Genomic DNA, 18,885 nt, shown 5'->3' on the forward strand with positions numbered 1-18,885 from the left:
AATATAAATTCATTTTATAAATATAAACTGTTTGTGAAGAAATACAGCTTTAGCGCTGGTGTTAAGAAAGCTTTAAAGATTTGCACAAACAATATTGTGAACCACTTTTCACTAAACACACCGATTTATGTACCTTACCATGATTCAGAAAAATCAGTGTAGATAGTTGAATCAGCGTTTAATCTATTTATTCTTCTATCTGTGTTTTTAGATATTTTTGATGGAAGGGGTCTTACAAAATGGGTCATGCTGCCAAGAGGAAATAACGTTTTTCAGTAGAGCCAATTGAATGCTTTTTTACTTTACTGGCATTATATACCTATTGGGCTTAATGTTCATTAAGCTTTTACACAGTTGTGAACTACGAGGTTCCGATTGAGCCCCATTTGGAATAATGGTCGTTTGGAATATGGTTTTTAATAGAGGTGTGAGATTGATGAGAAAGATTTGTCGAGCCAATCAGCTACCAGCTACGTTGTTTCTACCATATGGGCAATACATGATAATTGGACGCATGATTGTACGACGAGGCAAAAGAAGAACAAAGAAGGTTTCTTTAAAAATGGGAATATTTCATGACACACTGTCTAGCATGATAAATCAGCTTTGAATCAATTTGACATTGGTTACTAGTTATATTTTCCATTTAAGGGTATGCAGCAAAAAAATTTATATTCTCTCATGCGTTTTGGAAAGTATTTAAAAAGAAAATCAGTGCGCCAGTCTAGAAATCGTCGGCGGCGGTGTTTTTCGTGATTTTTCGACATCATTTTATAAGGCGGCGGAGTGAATCGGAGTGGCAATATATTATTGCATTTGATTGTTGGGATTTTGCAAACACAATTTTCAAGATTTAATTTCTTGGAATTTGTTTAAATGTGAAGAATATTTCAATGTTTTATGGACATTCTTCGTAGTTCTTTTCATTGAAATTTCATAGGAATTCATTGAAACTTCATAGGAAAAATCTTTGGAACCACCTCGGGTTATTCTTTGGTAGTTCCTTGCCAAAATTTTTATAAATTCTTAAGGAAATTCTTCTAACATCCTCGGGAAATTCTTCACATTTCCTTAATAAAAATCATCAGAAATTTAGCGGCAAACTCTTTGAAATTTCTTCACCAAATTCTTCGGCATTTTCCTCGGGAAATTCTTGTGGGCTTTCTTGGCGAAATCTTAGAAATTTCCTCGGAATTTTTTTTTTGATTTTTTTTTTTGGAAAAATCTACGAAATTTGCACCACCTTCTCCCGGGAAGAAGAACTCTCCTTGCCTAAAACCAAGCAAATCGAGCTAATCGCCGAATTGAAAAAGTATATCAAATCTCCTTTTGCCTTCTACCAAGCAAATCACCCTTTGAAACAAGGGATCATACCCCTTTTCCTTAAACCAAGCAAATACCTGAATTTAATGAAGGAACCATATCGTATTTTGCCTTCTGCCGGGCAAATGCATTCTTTGAAAGAAGGAATCATATTTTCCCTTGCTTCAATCCGAGAAAATGCCTTACCTTCCAGACCAATGCCTACGAGCAGTGATTAATTCACATGATTAAAAAACATCTCTCTTATGATGTAGAAGCGACAAAAAATAACAAGAACTGAACATATTTTGCATTAATTTTGAAATAGGTGGTTACACAGCTATTATGCCAACTGGCCATTATGCCAAACGACCTTTACGCCAAACGGCGTTATGCCATAGGACTTTATTCCAAATTACCTACCACCGAGATTTCTAAGCTAATTATGCATTTTTATATCATGAGGCTCACACGATGATAATACTTGTATGTATGTTCAGAGAAGCCGAGAAAATTTTTAGACAGCACAGTGAGTCGTACCCAGTCACTTCTAGTTCAGTATTGCCTTGCTTTGTAGCTGCGTATTAGAGTGGGGCGCACTTGTATTGAAAAACGCAAACTTCGTCCGATCAAGTGAGATCATGGTTTATTGAATCGTTTTGAGGCCCCAATCAACTGTGCAAAATATGGGCTCGATTGGTTGCGACCTCGCATGCCGCATCGCATTTTAAATTTACATGGAGATTAGTATGGGAAAATGTACTTTTTTACATTTTTGCCATTAGCGGCTTCAATTTATCATCAATCACGAGACTCAATACGTTAGCATATAGTCTGGAAGATGCCGAAAGACTTTGCCGAAGAAGGTACATAGCTGGAAGGTCTACAAAAAATGTTATTACGTTTCGAAAATTGATTGTTCAAACTATATGCAAGATATCAATGTTTCTGCCAGCACTACCGGACGACCTATGGTTATCGAAGGGCAAAACCCATCTTCCTTCTTGTCGGATTTTTTTCTTTGATCAATTATTTTGAAATAACACTCAGTTAAATTATTGGTTTACGTAGTTCGGCAGTGCTGGCAGAATAAACGATTTTTGCACAGTTGTTCAGGACCCAGAATGGCTTCGGAAAACCATTGATTTGAAAAAATGATCATGACACCCCACTCTACTGCGTATCTTACTTGGATCAGTCGATCACATTAGAAAATACACTTTGTATTAATGATAAAGTGCAACATTCACCTTTTTCCAATGTTTTGCTTCGATAAAAAAAAAAAAAATACCTAGTATACTGCCGTTCTACGCATTATTGTCCCATGTTACCTTTGATGAAAAAATCCAAACTCGAGTCAATTTGTCCCACCAATTTATAAAATCGATTCTATCTTAAAATTTAACAAATATTTTTGGGATGTTATGACCGTAGGCAACACTTTTCCAGGACATAAAACGAATCCCTACTTATTTAAACGGTTTTTAGCCTCTATTATTATCAGACAACAACTTCATTTTTTCAGTGGGACAAATTGACTCGAGTTTGAGATTTTTCATCAAGGGTAACATGGGACAATTATGCGTAGAAGGGCAGTATACGAGAAAGGCAAAACATGCTGGGATACCGTCACGGAAAATAAAATAAAATCTGATCAATTTCAATACTGGTTCACAGTTCGGAGACATTTTCCGTCAGATTTTGGTCTCTAACTCCCAATGAGACCGAGATTTTGACGTAGGACTACATCAGTCTTTTCTATATTGGGGTATACTTTGCGATTGCGAATATCGGAGACCGTCACAAAAATACTATAAACTTTGAACGTTAATAACTCAGCCGTTTCTCGATTAATTTCCAATATTTTTTGGACCATTCGATCAAGGATGAGTCAACGCTTCATTGTATTGTTCTAAAAATACAGATTTTCAACTATTTACTATTGAAAATTGTCAAACAGTTTGAAAATAGTAAAACAACCAATCCCGTTTATGCATCTCAAGCACAGACATCATAATTAAGCAACTTGCGGGTTCGGATCTAATCCTCAGTTCGAACAATATTTCACGTAGAGCGGACACAGCTGCTCGAAGACCATGATAGCATTTTCAACGGAAAACCATCGCATTGGTGGTGGTCGACGGCGTCGGTGGTCGTTAACCAACCTCTTCGAATCAGCATTTTATGTTTAGAAAGGGTTGATTACAATAATGGCATCTGTTGCGATTCCGGGTGATGCCGTGGCGATGCTGAAAATGTTTTCCAAATGGTGGCGTCTTACCGAATAGTCATCGAGTGGCCGTTGGACAAGAACAGCGCGAAATGAAATTTCAACGCAAGGTTTCGACAAGCGTTTGGTTGCAGTTAGTTATTGGAAAAGCGCATTGGAGAAAGAAAATTGGTTCTTCTCAGGACCATTTTACAGAAGGGGTTGATTGCAGAAATAGACTGTTTCGATGGCATCGCCGTGGTATCTTAGTCGCTGTTAGTGATTTCATTCATTTGAACAAATTTATTGCTTCATCTCCCTCTGACTAGGCTGACCAGATCATTTCGGTGAAAAATCGGGACAAACGCACTTGCAAAACGAGACATGTCAAAAAATCCTTTTGCCAAAATTCTAGAGCTGTGGAAATTTAAAAAAATGTATTCCGTGTATGAAAATAGATAATTTTTTAGAGTGAGTCATTCACCACCATAACCTTTTATTGTGTTAAGTTAGTTGTGGAAAAAATATTTCACTCTTCAAAGGGGCGCGGGCAAACACAGAGGAACAAAAAAAAACGCTTTTTTTCAAAATATTTAAAAAAAAGTGGATTTTTGAAATTTTATTTTAATCCACTCTCAAACATTAAAGATTTTAACACTGACCCATATCAAAAAAACTTTTCCAATTCTGAACAATTAAAAACCTAAAGCCGGTCTGAGCATTAGAGGGAAAAGAAAAAATAGTTTTAAGTGTTAAGAAAATTTATTATTCAAAAGGCTATGAATGGTTCTTAATGTTCCGAAAAGAATCAAACGATTGAAAAATATGTGGTATTAAACTGAGAGTATTAAAGCAGATTTGAAAAAAAAAACAGAATTACCTACTTTGCAAAACAAAACGAAAACGAACTTAAATTAGAATGTCTGTCCCTTCGCTTCTTTTTATTAATGTTGAGCCATGATCTGATTTTCAGGATATACTTGCCATCGAGTTACCGGTTCCGTTCAATCCACGAATGAAAAAAATGTTTAATGCCTTCGGAATAAGCAGAAAAAAGTCATTCAAATAAATTTGCACAAAAAAAAATCTGTTGTCATTATCCTCAAGAAAAGTCGATACATGCAAAATACATAACGGCATAGATAGCATTCTTTTAAAAGCAACACTAATTCCTGCCTAAAATATTAGAATTGTTAAATAAAATAATATTTTGGAGCTCTTTGGAAGAATCAACGAAAAAACGGGACAAATTGAGGATTTTTTAGATTACGACGGGACAGCATAATAAGGTCTAAAATGTACAAGTTATGTACAAGACACAACCGCCCAACGTAAACTACGTAAGGCAGTTTTGTTCATTGAGGATTGTAGTGCCATCATGCATGAATATTTTTAGAAAATTCATTTGATTACTTATGTCACTGGTTTCGAACAAAACTAGCGTATCTTAAGATATGAAAATTGTTGGATACGACAATTGTTCAAAAAATTTACTATGAACACCCAAATTTATTCCTCACTGGTAATGATGCCTTTCTGGAATCCGAATTGCCTACATTTTGGGTTTTGAAGCATTTGATGAAATATTTCAATAGAAGAAGCTCTAGGGGAGCATCCTCTCTTCCGTTTGCAACATTTATTATTCAGAAACATTCCAATCATAAGCATCATTGTTTTTCGTGCATCACTAGAAATCATAAAATGTCAATCATGTACCAAAACCCAATTAATTTGATTGTGATGCGCGCGAGTAGTAAACGTTGCGGACGGGAAAAGAGGGTGTGTGTGTTATTACAATCTAACTCCCACTGTCTGGCAGTGTCACCAGTGTTGGTAAAATCTCAAAATCTCAAATCTCATCGGCGATTCAAACCATGCGTGAGTCAAATCCCATCAGAATCATGGCCCAGAGATTTGCTCATGATTCGATTCGCAACTTGCATCATTGCATGATATTTACGTGTTCTTCATTGTTGAATGCATTTAATTAACTGTTTTCGTCTAAAACAATGCCTAATAATTGCATATATAAGCAAAACATACGCCTCGATAACGTGTTGACGCTTTTTAGAACGAAATCATTTTTCGGTGAGTGAGCGAAGCGATGCGATTCAGAAACACAAGCGCTATGCTCCCCCTACACAATCGCAGGCGAGTTAGCTTGTGCATGAAACCTCGATGATTCAGATTTGAGTATGATTCTACCAACACTGAGTGTCACTATGGGTAAAATATTCGTGCAACCATTTTATTAATATCATTGATCGTTAATACAATTGATCGTCTCATGTCTGCACAAACATGCCCCTATCTGCATCACTTTTTATACACCATGCACTACATTACGCATTTTTGTTACATTTGTTTCGACCGCGGTCACTGGTCCGGCTCCATTGTTCTACTTTTTGTGCGAAACACCGCACACCGCAGTCCAAAACCCAACCGCACTGAACGGCGACGGCCGAAACGAGACTCTTGCGGACAAGAAAAGAGGGTGCTGCCAAAATGATCCAATACCCTATTTTAACGTTCGTAACCCAAAGTTTCTATATAATTGACAAATTGGTAGAGAATTTCCGAGTCGATTGATATATAAATCTCAAAAATCTATCGGAAGATAAAGACGCTATTAAAGTTCAAAATCTTACATGATTTTCGTGACGGTCTCGAATTTGGAAATTTTAATTTGTCACCCTGTATCCGAGTTTTCCCCTTAGACGTAGTTTACGTCAAAAAACGGCTAAGGTCTAAAATTAACAGCTCATAAATAAATTCAGAATGTTGCGATGAAATTTCACAAGATGATTTGAATTTCCAGTGTCTCTTATGCTTTGGGACCGCTGTCTGTAGAATCCCGATCAAAATAGCTCGCGCGCGGCGGAGAGCAGCTTTCTTGTATCTAAAGAAGTAACCCCATTAGAGCCGCCCCTTCGTTATTCGTTATGAGTGCACATCATATTTACAGCCATAACAGATCACAATAGGGCAGGGCTAACGGGCTTACTTTATTGCATACAAGAAAGCTGCATTCCGGCGCACGCGGGCCATTTTGGGGGTCGAGAGAGCGGTCGAACAAGATTTCACGCACAGGAAATGGACACAGCAGCAAAAAGGTGCTGGTAGCAGTTTCAAAAGAATGTTGAAAATGCTGAAAATTGATTCCCAATGGTGGCGTCTTCGCGAAAAGTCATCGAGTGGCCGTCGAACAATAACAGTACGAAGTGAAATTTCAACGCAGGGTTCCGACAAACGTTTGGTTGCCATTAGTTATTGGAAAGGCGCATTGGGGAAAGAAAATTGATTCTTTTTCCAGCATTTTCTGAACAGAAAGGGTTGATCGCAGAAATGGACTATTTCGGTGGCATCGGCGTTTGGCGTGGTAGCTTGGTTATTGTGAGTGATTCCATCTATTCAAACAAATTTATTACATCATCTTCCTCTAACGCGCGCTTGTAATTTTGCTACCGAAGGGTAACTTTCTGTCGTCGCCAAACGATTATGTTTTGCACGTCGAAGAAAATTTATCTCGAATTAACCTTCTTTTGAATAAAATGGTGGCCGGAAAAAACGTTTTTTCAATGACTATTAGAAACAAAACCAAAGATTCTTGCCAAAAAATTTCACTTTCCTCCGAAAACAGCCAAATCGATGAAGACGCCACCTTAGTGGAAAACTTTGTTTAGCTGCTTTAGCGTTTGAAATGGCGCAATATTCAAAAAAATCGTTTAATCGGATAAAAAGTCTATTTGTCTGGGTAAAGATTTTTCCCAACGATCAATACCTCTTCTAGAATAAATAATTTTAGTCCTGAAAAGGACTGTGTGTAACTAATTCTTGAAGTTCTTCTCACTTTGCTACCGGCGCCTTAGTAAACGCTTCCATACCGGTCGGAAACCGAACGTTGCAAATAGATATATTTGCGTTAGGTTTCGATCCACTTCCGATTCTGTTTATTTTTTCTTTATTTCGGACATTTTTGTGGATGGTGTCCTTTAGGATTCTGAGGTCCTTGATTGAAAGCCGGACGAGTTGTTTCAGCGGCGATGCGGTTGGAGGCTCAAAGTCCATCCAACTGGGAGCTATTATTCGGCTTCTTAGTTCGGTTGACAAGCGAGCAGTTTGCTCAATGTTATTGAAGAGACACAAATTATGATGACAACTACCATCCATTTCGTATATCTACGTGATCCTACGTCACCTATGCGTACAACCCGATTGGGCTGCACCTTTGAGTTTTTTCTCATGACGAGGCCTTTGAAAACATAGGAGTAAGATCCACAGGCAAGTTTCCAGAACCGTAAACTAGGCTTTCAACTAGTAATAATCGCACCTCGGTTGAACCTCATTGGTTACGATTTCGCCACTGCGCAAAGCTGTAAACTAGACTTAAAATACACGAGATCCAAGATCCGACGTCAATTTTTCCCGTGGTTTGGGACTACCTTAAAGTTGCTTGTGTTCAGTTGATTTATCAATTTTTTTACAGTGAAAAATTTCAAAATGTTGAAAGACTTAAAAAAAATATTGAAAGACTCAGTTTTTTTCACAGTGAAAAATCTCAAAATATTGAAGACTTAATAATCTAAAATGAGCTGAATCTAGAAATTAAATGTCTATACACACTTTTTGGAGCTAAGGCGTGACATGCCTTGATTTTCTAAAAACGCTTGCCTGCCAAGTTACCGGTTCCGTTTAGTCTCCTGATGAAATTGGCCAAAGGTCAATGAATCCTGAATAAGCAGAAAAATGAGTTACAACTATATGAAAAAATCTCCCGGATTAATTTACAACATTTTGTTTACAATGTTCTGAAAAAAAAAATATATTGGAGGAAACCACTTTCCTTCGATGGGTTCCGAACCCACCGATCCTCAGAATGCTAGACGGGTGCTTTTAACCAAATAAGCTACGAAGGAGATTTGGTTGACATCAACTGTTGAAAACCTAAAAAAAAAGATCTATGGAAAAAAACATAACAGCATAGGAGTAGCTATCGACTGAGCTACTGAATCACAGGGATTTTTTTTCTCGGCTTCGCAGTCTCTATGCAGTTAAACAACTACTTATTATCCATTTACCGACGTTTCGATGTTATATTACATCGTCTTCAGGGATTTAGAAATGTATAGCAGGGATTTAGAAATGTTAACGATAACAGCTATACATTTCTAAATCCCTGAAGAAGATGTAATATAACATCGAAACGTCGGTAAATGGATAATAAGTAGTTGTTTAACTGCATAGAGACTGCGAAGCCGAGATAAAAATCCCTGTCATAACAGCAAAGATATGGTTTTTAAAGCTTTGTTTTCTTCATTTTTATGATTTTTTATGCTTAGATAAGTTCGTCAGTCATCACCATGTTCCTACACTGACGGAAAAAACCTTCCGAAGTTCATTAACTTACCTTATGAAGTTTAGCCACAAGAAAATCAATTGAAAATCATAAGGTTGCCTTATGGAACAGAATGAACCTTGGATGAATTTTGCCCATAAAGAGACAAATGTTCCTCATAAAGTTTGCCTTAAAATATTCATTGATTGACCTTATGAAATTTCATAAGGCAGTGTTATGAAGTGCTTATATTGATGGTATGATTTTTTTTAGTTTATTTCAACTTAAAACAAATTATGAATTAAAACCTTTAATAAAGACATAATTATTAAAGCTGATAAAACGTTTTTAATAATTACGTCTTTATTAAATAAAAACTCACTCCCACTATATTCAGATTCTATTGCTACAGAATATAATATATTATATAATATATACATATATATACAGAATACATAATATATACAGAATATATATATTATGTCCTTAGCCGTACGGTAAGATGCGCGGCTACAAAGCAAGACCATGCTGAGGATGGCTGGGTTCGTTTCCCGGTCCGGTATAGGAAATTTTCGGGTTGGAAATTGTCTCGACTTCCCTGGGCATATAAGTATCATTCTCGCGCTTAGTTTCATAGGGGCGTAACTGTATTGATCGATTTCTCCAAATCGATTTTATATTTTGTTAATAACTCAATTGATTCAAAAGCTACAACCGTGATTATCGATTGTAGTGCAAGATACATTCATCCTTTATCGCACCAAACCATTTAATCATTGACAAACCAGCGCAATTCGCTACAATAATGAAAAGAAAACATCGACGAAAAGAAATCGATGAACACAGTTGCGCCCCTATGAAACTAAGCGCGAGCATTGTGTTAGCCTCATGAGTCATGATGTACGAATGCAGAAATGGTAACATGGTTTAGAAACCGCGCAGTTATTCACTGTTGAAAGTGCTTAAAATATAAGCTGCGAGGCGTCAAAGTGCCAGTGAGGGATGTAATGCCGATGAAGAAGAAGAAGATATGTCTCATAACAATGCAAATGGTCGACTTCGTTTTAAGGCGTGAAGGCAATTAACTTGGGTAACGCAATGAACTACAATATCCGAATACATATTAAGGAATTTGATAAGCATGTGCAACCGTTAAAAATTGCCTCCGGAGAAACTAATTACGATCCGATACGGAAAGACAACAAATTTATCTTTCTAATCAGACTACACCAATAAGGAATTGCATCCCTAATCAGCTGTTAAGTAGCAACACTATAACCAAATTACTAGTACATATTATTACTGTAATGTATCAAAGAATGTATCAAATATGCAGCCTTGGTCCAGTGATACCGACACCGATATGACGAACGAAATAGGTCTTGCAATTTTCAAGTTGAAAGCATCCACATTTAGTTATTGCCGAGGACATTTTTGGGTTGCTGCTGCGACATTACCATAAACTGCGAGCGCAAGCAACAGATGTGTCGTAAGCATGAAACATCCAAGCTCAGTCTCTTAGCTTAGCTTAGCTTAGCTTAGACTGACTGTACATATCAATGGTTGCTACTCCGTGATTGATCAGAACTGGTGCAAATTGCACTACCACCAAGTAAATAGTGGTTGGGATTTACCAACTATTCTCGAAGTGCACGTTTCAGCAGCTCGCAAATATTGATCAATAACGGCACCGGCCAAGTCCTTACAAGGTTAAAAGACTATTATTCTATCGATAACAAACACTGAAGAAGTTTCCAAGTAGGAAACGAAATGCGTATCTGCTTGTTGATACATAAAAAAGTTAATAGTGGAAGTAAATGGAAGAATAATAGTCTTTTAACCTTGTAGCATTTCCCCTAAGACGCTCTAAAATAATTAATCATTAAGTCCTTACAGTCAGTTGGGAAAGGGAGGGAATGTGAGTGTGTGGTAATTGTTGCTACTAGAGACCGAGAATACCTCTGCATCTCCACATTTACCACGGGAAGGAAGTAGTGTTAGTTGGGTGGGGTAATCAGTAACATAGATCGGGATTCACCATGGAAAGTGATGTGACCTATGAAACTTCTACATAGCAGTATTAGCATTTCCTTAATTTGTTCAATTGTTCATTCTTCGCGAGAATAAACAATCAATCGCTCAAAGTGAGCGATTGTTCATTTGAATTTCGTATTAGGCGCCCGCGTTATCATTTCATTAACGTAAGAAAAATAAAAAAGAAACGGGATTGAAAATAATTGATAGTAATCGGAAAGCTAATGTTATTCAGCAACCCTTATTTTATCTCTATTTGACGTTAAGTAAGAATGTAAATTTACGTTCATTTTACATGTCCTTTATTTTGCATTACTTTCGCGCGCGCGTGTCTGTCACTTGCCTTGACTAGTATACCGTAATCAGGATCTCACTGGTATTAATCCTGATGTGCCGGTTGGCACTCGTGTTGGGCTTGTGCGCTTTGAGCGGCACACGGTCGCTTCCCAGTCTACATAAAATCGCACATGGTGCAATATAAGATGCTAAATTGGAGACGATATACATACATGTTGTGTGAAAAAGTACCTCTATCGCCTGCACTTCAGCATCCTACACGACACCATATACGTTCATGTGTTGACTGGGTTTGATAGGGCCTGCTTTTTGTAGAGGTTTAACAGAGCCCACTGCCAAACCCCACCACATCCTAGGCAGGCCCCCTAACTCGCAGTGGCCATGGGGACCATGGGGAGGGGTCGTCAAGCCCTTGGACATAGTCCCTGCTGCCCCTATGAAACATCCAAGCTCAGTCTCTTGCTGATAAACTATGAAAAGGTGTCGTTCAAATCGGCCTACGTAGAACAAATTTAGTATGCTGCTCGGAGGTTATCGCATGAAGTCGTACAAGAACAATTTCTTCAAAACATTTCCCAACTTCGATTTCTTTCTGCCTTGCAAACTCAGTCAAAATTGTAATTTCCTATGACGGGACAAAAAATTGAACCCAGTCACCTTTAGCATGATTTCGTTTTGTAGCCGCGCATCTCACCGCATGGCTAAGGAAAGGTCCCAACATTAGCATTAGCTCACGAACTGTTGATCAACACGCCACTACATAATAATCAAAAGGAGCTATTCCAAGCAGAACTTTCTGAATGGTGTCCAAACTGCATGAGATGCTGAAACCGATGTGCTGTTAAAAAATTAGTGAGGGCATGAAAACTGGCACCGGCACTGTGTGTTGAATGCTGACCAGTATGGTTCTGAAGTTGAAGCATTGGCTGAATCTCCTCAGCATCTACTTAAAGAATTGCACCGATCACTCTATCCCGCATTACGCTCAACGGCTACTACAGATGCCCGAATAGTTGTTTTTCAGTGTGATAGCCATCGGTAACACCGTTTAGTCTAGCCGTACGCATACTTTGATGTTTTGGCGACTAGCTTTGCCGTTCTTAGCTGGTGGTCAAGCTACGCCAAGCAGTTCCAGATCGTCCATATAATTCCTGAAATTGATAAGAAAAATCAGTCAGTCATTGATTATGATTATAATGCTATAATACTCGATTATTGTCTATCCGGAACAAAGTTATACCGCCTTTTATATCGAAGTTGGATTTTTCTCCAGATACAGGCAACTTTCCCAATTTTGGAAGTAGTGCGCTGGATTCGTCTAAAGATGCGCTCAACAACGCATCAATTAGTTTGACAGATAAAACTTCGGAAGAAAGTTCGGTTCGGAAGTCCCGACTTCCGAATTCTAAGTTGGTGCTACGCCGACAGTTCACGAGTTGCTGTTTCAGACGATGATTCAATTCATCGTTGTCTTCCTGAACTGAAAAATGAAAATGTTGTATATAGTTCTTTCTATAAGTAATTTTAAACCTTGTGACCGAATATTACCTTGATTGTGTTAACCGAAACTTGTCGCTTTCCCACATCACGTTTGGCTACTGCTGTCAGTGGCCGTACTGATGTCAGTGATCGTTCCGAAGTCGGAGGAAACCGGAAAATGTTATTTCACAGGAACAGCATCATTCCTCAAACCGTGTACAAATTTGGCATAGTAGAGGGCACTAATCGTTGGGGGAGGCAAAACTGAAGGACTTGTGGAGTTGTTTCCGACTTTGGAAGACTTCGGGGGAGTGTCTTGGTCGAATCGACTGAATAACCGACACATGCAGTTGCTTTCATATTTTCGGACATCTTTCTGACATGGTAGTTGTTGTAATGTTGCTGAAATGGAAGGAAATAAAGTTATTGTAAAAATTCGGTCGAAACAGACCCACATTGATGGCGTAGAAAAAATGCAGCTGAAGTGAGCCATTTTTTTGGTTAACTGTCAAGACGATCAGGATGAACACTGTAATGAACAAGGTCTGTTCATAAGAATACCTTATGAAAAGTTTACACAAGAAATTAAAATGAATTCATTGGGTTTCATAAGGCAAGACTTATGGAAACCAAAATGTATTTTCTACCAGTGTATAACAAGTGTTCAACATTTCGAACTTTTCATGGGTTTTGTCTTGTCCACTTCCGTTGTATTTTTCTTGTTTCTGCATACAATGTTGAGTTTGTTGAACTATTAACGGGCTTGGTGGTCATATGGCTACCGCTTCTGCCTCATACGCAGGAGGTCGTGGGTTCAATCCCAGGCCCGTTCCATTCCTCCTACTTTGTATCATTCATATATTTCTCATGTTCTAGCAATCGCTAGAACTGGAAATGGACTTCCATACCGTTTCCATTACTATTCCTTGAGTATTCCAACTTGAGTATTCTAACAGTAATCTGCTAGAATTGGAAATGAACTATAGAGCTCGTTTCCTACATCTAATTAGAATATACCACTCTTTCATTACTATCACATTGGCAACCCGTTAACCAAGACGAACCTCTGCCATAAAACCTAACCCAGATTCCAATAAAATTCCGCAGGAACTCGTGGCGAGTGCAGAGGTGTTCTCGGCTTGCAGTGGGCGGGTGACTGCATCATCAATTCCTTCCCATCCCCGATGACCGTGAGGACGTGGCCAGCGCCGTTATCGACCATCCAAAATACTAGAGCTCTCGGACTGTGCACATTGAGGTTGGAGAGCAAATCCCATGCTTCCATCCATTGGTTCCCTGTGCAATTGCGATTGTTCTGGTCGATCACGGAGTAGCAACTACGAAATGCACGGTCATCATGCTCATGCTCATGCTCATGCTCATGCTCAATGTTGAGTTTGTTGAACTATTTGGAAGAATCAATGAAAAATACAGTCGACTCTCTACATCTCGATGTTCTATATCTCGACATCTCTCCCTATGTCGATGGTTTGCTCGGTCCCTTCAAACTACATACATTCGGGCATTCTACATCTCGATAACCTCCCTATCTCGATATCTCTCTATCTCGATGTATTCTGAGGATATTTTGTTCTGAATTCACTCTCCTTATGTCGATATGTTAAAATTTTTAGGCTACTAGACCATCTCTGGACAATAACAAACACATCAACAATAAGAAATGACTTTTGTTTTGTTGTCGTTTTTCACTGTTTTTCATAGCAACAATCTTTTTTGTATCTAGTACCTATTTCAATTTTCCTTCCATTCCTCGATCTCTCCCTATCTGGATGGTCCCTTCAATATCGAGATGTGGAGAGGCGACTGTAGGATAAATTGTGGATTAGATAGATAACGACAGGATAGCACAATAAAGCTTGAAAAACGGTAATGTTGGACAGTGCAAGTGAGTTAAGCAACTCAGTTGAATTCAATTGACTTACCAAAAGTAGAACTTGTTCAACTTTCTTTTCGTTCAAGTGAGTTGTATGACGGTGTTTCTGTCCGTAAATTTCACCGATTCTGGTCAAACACGGAGTAACAAACATAGATATGTACAGTAGGGTGGTTCAAAAAATCGATTTTGCTCAACAACGCTCGTCTGATTCTGTATTATGTTCTGAGTGTCCTCCGAAAGTTTGAGCTGATGTGGATAAAAACTTATTTAGCACAAGCCGTTTCAAATTGGCATGCAAATTAGTATGGGGAAATGTATTTATTCATTATACTGATTATGACGCTTCCTAATTAAGCGCAGGTTAAAATAAAGCCTACATAGGTAAAAGGAATACTTAAGAGCTTCCACTCAATGAAAACTGCAACTAAATTCATCGTTCCAATAATTAGAAATTGACTGTTGCTAAACAACAAGACCGATATCTGTCAAAAGTAATCTTGGACGCGAGCAGGGTCCTTCAAGAATTATTGAATTGTCACTTTTAAGTTGAATTTGAGTTTAACTCTCGAAATGAGATATTTCGTGTTAGACTAGCAGGAAGTGGAGCATGTTTTGAAGGAAAAAATAGTGTCGGATATTCAATATCTCGAAAACTACGACTGGTAGACTGGTAGACTGGTAGAGACATGAAATATTTATGACATTCTACTTTCAAATTAATGTCAACACAAATTAAAATAGCGTAGTAGCATATTCGATCTAACAGTAGCACTAATAAGCCTACTCTACACATAACTTTCCCATTCATAAATAAATTAAGGAAAAGTTTAGTTTTCAATAATAATCATTGTTCATAACAACATTATTTAAAATTGTAAACTCAATCATGCCAATGGAAATGATGATGCTCTGGTACCGGAATCTTATAGAAGAAAAGCCACCAATTGGATGACAGATCTTTCACTTTGTAAAGTGTCCCGATCGTGGAGGTGCATGGTACATCGTTCGGTAGTTAGCCGCCATCAAGACCAGACGTCAAACCATCAATACCAGTTTTTCAAACCACTGATCTCAAAATTCCTTCCAAACAAAGCTAGTTCTATTTATAGGACAGATACCCCATAGTTGAAGCTGCCATAACAAAACTTTTAGAATCCTGAAGCGGTGAAAATTGACAGGCCGAGCTCGAACGGAAACGATTTGCTTTTGTTCCACTGTTTGTACAATGCTTCACGCACCGCCAGAGCAGTAGTGTCTTTTCATCATCGAACGTGAGGCGTGCGTTCCGATTCTGTCAGCATCGACTGCGTCATCTGCGAACTCCTAAGTGTTATCAGTTGCGTGCGTTGAGCAAACATCAAAACCTTCACAGAAAATAGCCTGTTTCCGTTTTTTGTTGTTGTCGGTTCGGTGTGTGCGCCCCAAAAGGGCGTTAAGGATTGCGTGATATAGAAAGAAACGGGAACGGTCGGGGGAGCCGATGAAAGACGCTCCTCGAGTATCCTGCTGTGACTGGTCGGGGTGAAGTGAAAGTGCGTGTCTGGAAAAGTTTTCGGTCCTGTTATGTGTAGTGTTATTGGCTTTTATTGTTATGGCTGTGGGATAGGAATCGTGGTGGAATAGACTGGGGGCGAAGGTTCCACCATAGTGGCAGTTGTTGATGTTGTTCCATAACGATGATTATTATCTGTGATTGTATATTAATAATTATGTTTATTCTCGGCTGATTGTGGAAGCCCGCGGCGTACTTGAGTTCGGAACATGGAAGAAGTCAGTGATATTGTGTGCTGATAGATGATAATTGGAATAAACGATGTGATGGAAAGAGAGTGATTTTAGATAGGCATATGCTGAGTTGTTATTGTTGTGAGAATCGGAAATCCAAATTGAACGGAAGGAAGGCACGCGAACGGAAACAAGTTCAAACGGTAAGATTAAATGTGAAAATTCATAGCACGATGATTATGTGACGTATGTAGAGTGTGGGTATGTTTATGAATAGTTGGATGTCTATTTCATTTGAATGCTTCATGAGACAAGCTTGTAAACGATGTCTTTGTAAATATTAGTCATGATGATTTGTGTGGCGATTTCAAATTGAGTATTTTCAACACAGTTGAATCAGCTTGAAAGGGAGGGCAAGAATGTCGTGTCGTGTTTTTGTGGAAGATAATCGAAGATTCCATGGTAGTGAATACATGCCTATAGTCACCACAATTATATGGGGCTATGAACGATGTAGGTCAGTTCATGTTCAATATGACCTCACAAGGAACATTGACTGTCCAAAAATTGCAGAGGCTGCTATGCTTGGTATTGTATCTACTGATATCCTTCCACCACTCAATGCTTATTGATTCCTTGCCGAATCAAGTAATAAAAGTGCATAGGAGCAACATGAGAAACCATGTTCTCATCAACAAGAGAGCAAAATACTTCAATCGATGGATGCCCGACTAGAAGGTCATATCAGAATTATATCAACATATGTTATTATTTTATACTAAAACTCTGTAACCTAATTTGTTACAAAATTGATGCAGGATCTTGTTAAAATATTTAAATTTATATAAACCTGAAACAAAAAGCTTTCGAATTATATTTACAATTTTATTCAAAAATAACATAGGGGAACTGTTCCATTTTCCATCTCACTGAACATATATTCATCTCATCGCGAAACAAAGAAAGACGGCACCAATTTCGTCGCTTCTTTTTGCTAACATGCGTGCTCACTGCTGAAAAAAATCACAAAAATAGTAAACAAACCAAATACCTTTTCATTGCTCTGTTTTTTGTGAGACCAATATCGGAGCTATGAGATGAAGTCCAGGAGCAGTAACCCTATTTTGTTAGAAATTTATACCATAATCAGATACAAAATATATTGTTTACTGTGTAGCTGGAAATGTGTACAGGTCGATAGTCTGAACAAGATTATTTTTCAAAAATATGAAACTAAGCCCATTGCAAATCAGGCAACCTTTTCAAATTATATCAGCGTATTGTGATCTCTAAGGCTGGGAGACTTTAAAGAGCAGGAGCAAAGACCTCGATAACAGAATTTGGTATGAACTAGGTCTGGGCAGCAGGGACTATGTCCAAGGGCTTTACGATTTCTCCCCAGGCCATCAGCGAGTTGTGATGCCTGCCTAGGATGTAGGGGGGTTTGGCTGTGGGCTCTGTTAAACTTCCATAAAAAGCTGCATGTATCCGCAAGCTGGCTCCGCCAACGCGATCGTGTGACGCTCAAAGCGTATAAGCCCAAGCCCTAGTAAATAATTCTCGCTTAACTTTTCAAAAGGTCCTAAGTAACATTTTTTCATGAATTAATTTGAATAGCGCAATCAACAGAACAACATGAAAGCTATTGATTGCAGTATTCAAATTAATTCATGAAAAAATGTTACTTAAGTCCTTTTGAAAAGTTAAGCGAGAATTGCATATTATTCTGCAACTCTGCCGTACGAAAATCATTTTTTTTGTTAAATATCTTGGCTGAGCATACATATTAGAGTAGGGCGCAGTTGTATGGAAAAACGCAAACTTCATCTGATCAAGTGAGATCAATGTTTTTCTGAATCGTTTTGGGACCCCAATCAACTGTGCAAAATATGGACTCGATTGGTTACGACCTCGCATGCTGGATCGCGTTTTAAATTTATATGGACATTAGTATGGGAAAACGTCTTTTTCACATTTTTGCTCTTAGCGGCTTCAGTTTATCATCAATCATGTGCCTCAAAACGTTAGCGAATAGTCTGAAAGATGCCGAAAGACTTTGCCAAAGAAGGTACATAGCTGGAAGGTCTTCAAAAATGTTATTACGTTTCGAAAATTGTTAGATGGTTCAAACCTTATGCAAGAAATCAATGTTTCTGCCAGCACTACCGGACAACCTTTGATTGTCGGAGGGCAAAACCCATCTTCCTTCTAGTCGGTTTTTTTTTTTCTTTGTGAAGTGATTCCAGATAACTCCCATTAGCTCCAAAGCCCTGTAAGATCAATTATATTGAAATAACACTCAGTTAAATTATTAATCTACGTAGTTCGACAGTGCTGGCAGAAAAAAACGATTTTTTGCATATGGTTTGAACACTCAATCTTCGAAGCGTTATAACTTTTTTCGAGGACGTTCCAGCAACGAGCCTTCTTCGGCAAAGTTTTTCGGCGTCCTTTGGGTTATACTTTAACGTAATGTGCCACTTGGTTTACGATGAACTGAAACCTCTAGAAGTAAAAATGTAAAAATATACGTTCTTTCATACTCATATAAACTTCAAACGCGATGCGGAAAGTGAGGAAGCAACCAATCGGGCCCAAATTCTGCAC

General features: G+C 38.2%; 1 protein-coding gene and 1 pseudogene across 1 annotated transcript in view; one reads left to right on the plus strand and one right to left on the minus strand.

Annotated features, from left to right (window-relative positions):
• Positions 1-7,814: 7,814 nt before the first annotated feature.
• Positions 7,815-7,886, minus strand: LOC134218653 (U4 spliceosomal RNA; annotated as a pseudogene).
• Positions 7,887-15,899: 8,013 nt separating this feature from the next.
• The window catches only part of LOC134216685 (protein amalgam), a 446,954-nt gene continuing 443,968 nt past the window's right edge, over positions 15,900-18,885 (plus strand). Inside the window, exons 1-2 of the mRNA XM_062695528.1 lie at positions 15,900-16,068; positions 16,290-16,481. The gene's annotated coding sequence lies outside the window, so the exon portion shown is untranslated. The remainder of the gene's footprint in view (positions 16,069-16,289; positions 16,482-18,885) is intronic.

Source organism: Armigeres subalbatus, chromosome 2 (genome assembly GCF_024139115.2).
Source record: "Armigeres subalbatus isolate Guangzhou_Male chromosome 2, GZ_Asu_2, whole genome shotgun sequence".
Classification (NCBI taxonomy): Eukaryota; Metazoa; Arthropoda; class Insecta; order Diptera; family Culicidae; genus Armigeres; species Armigeres subalbatus.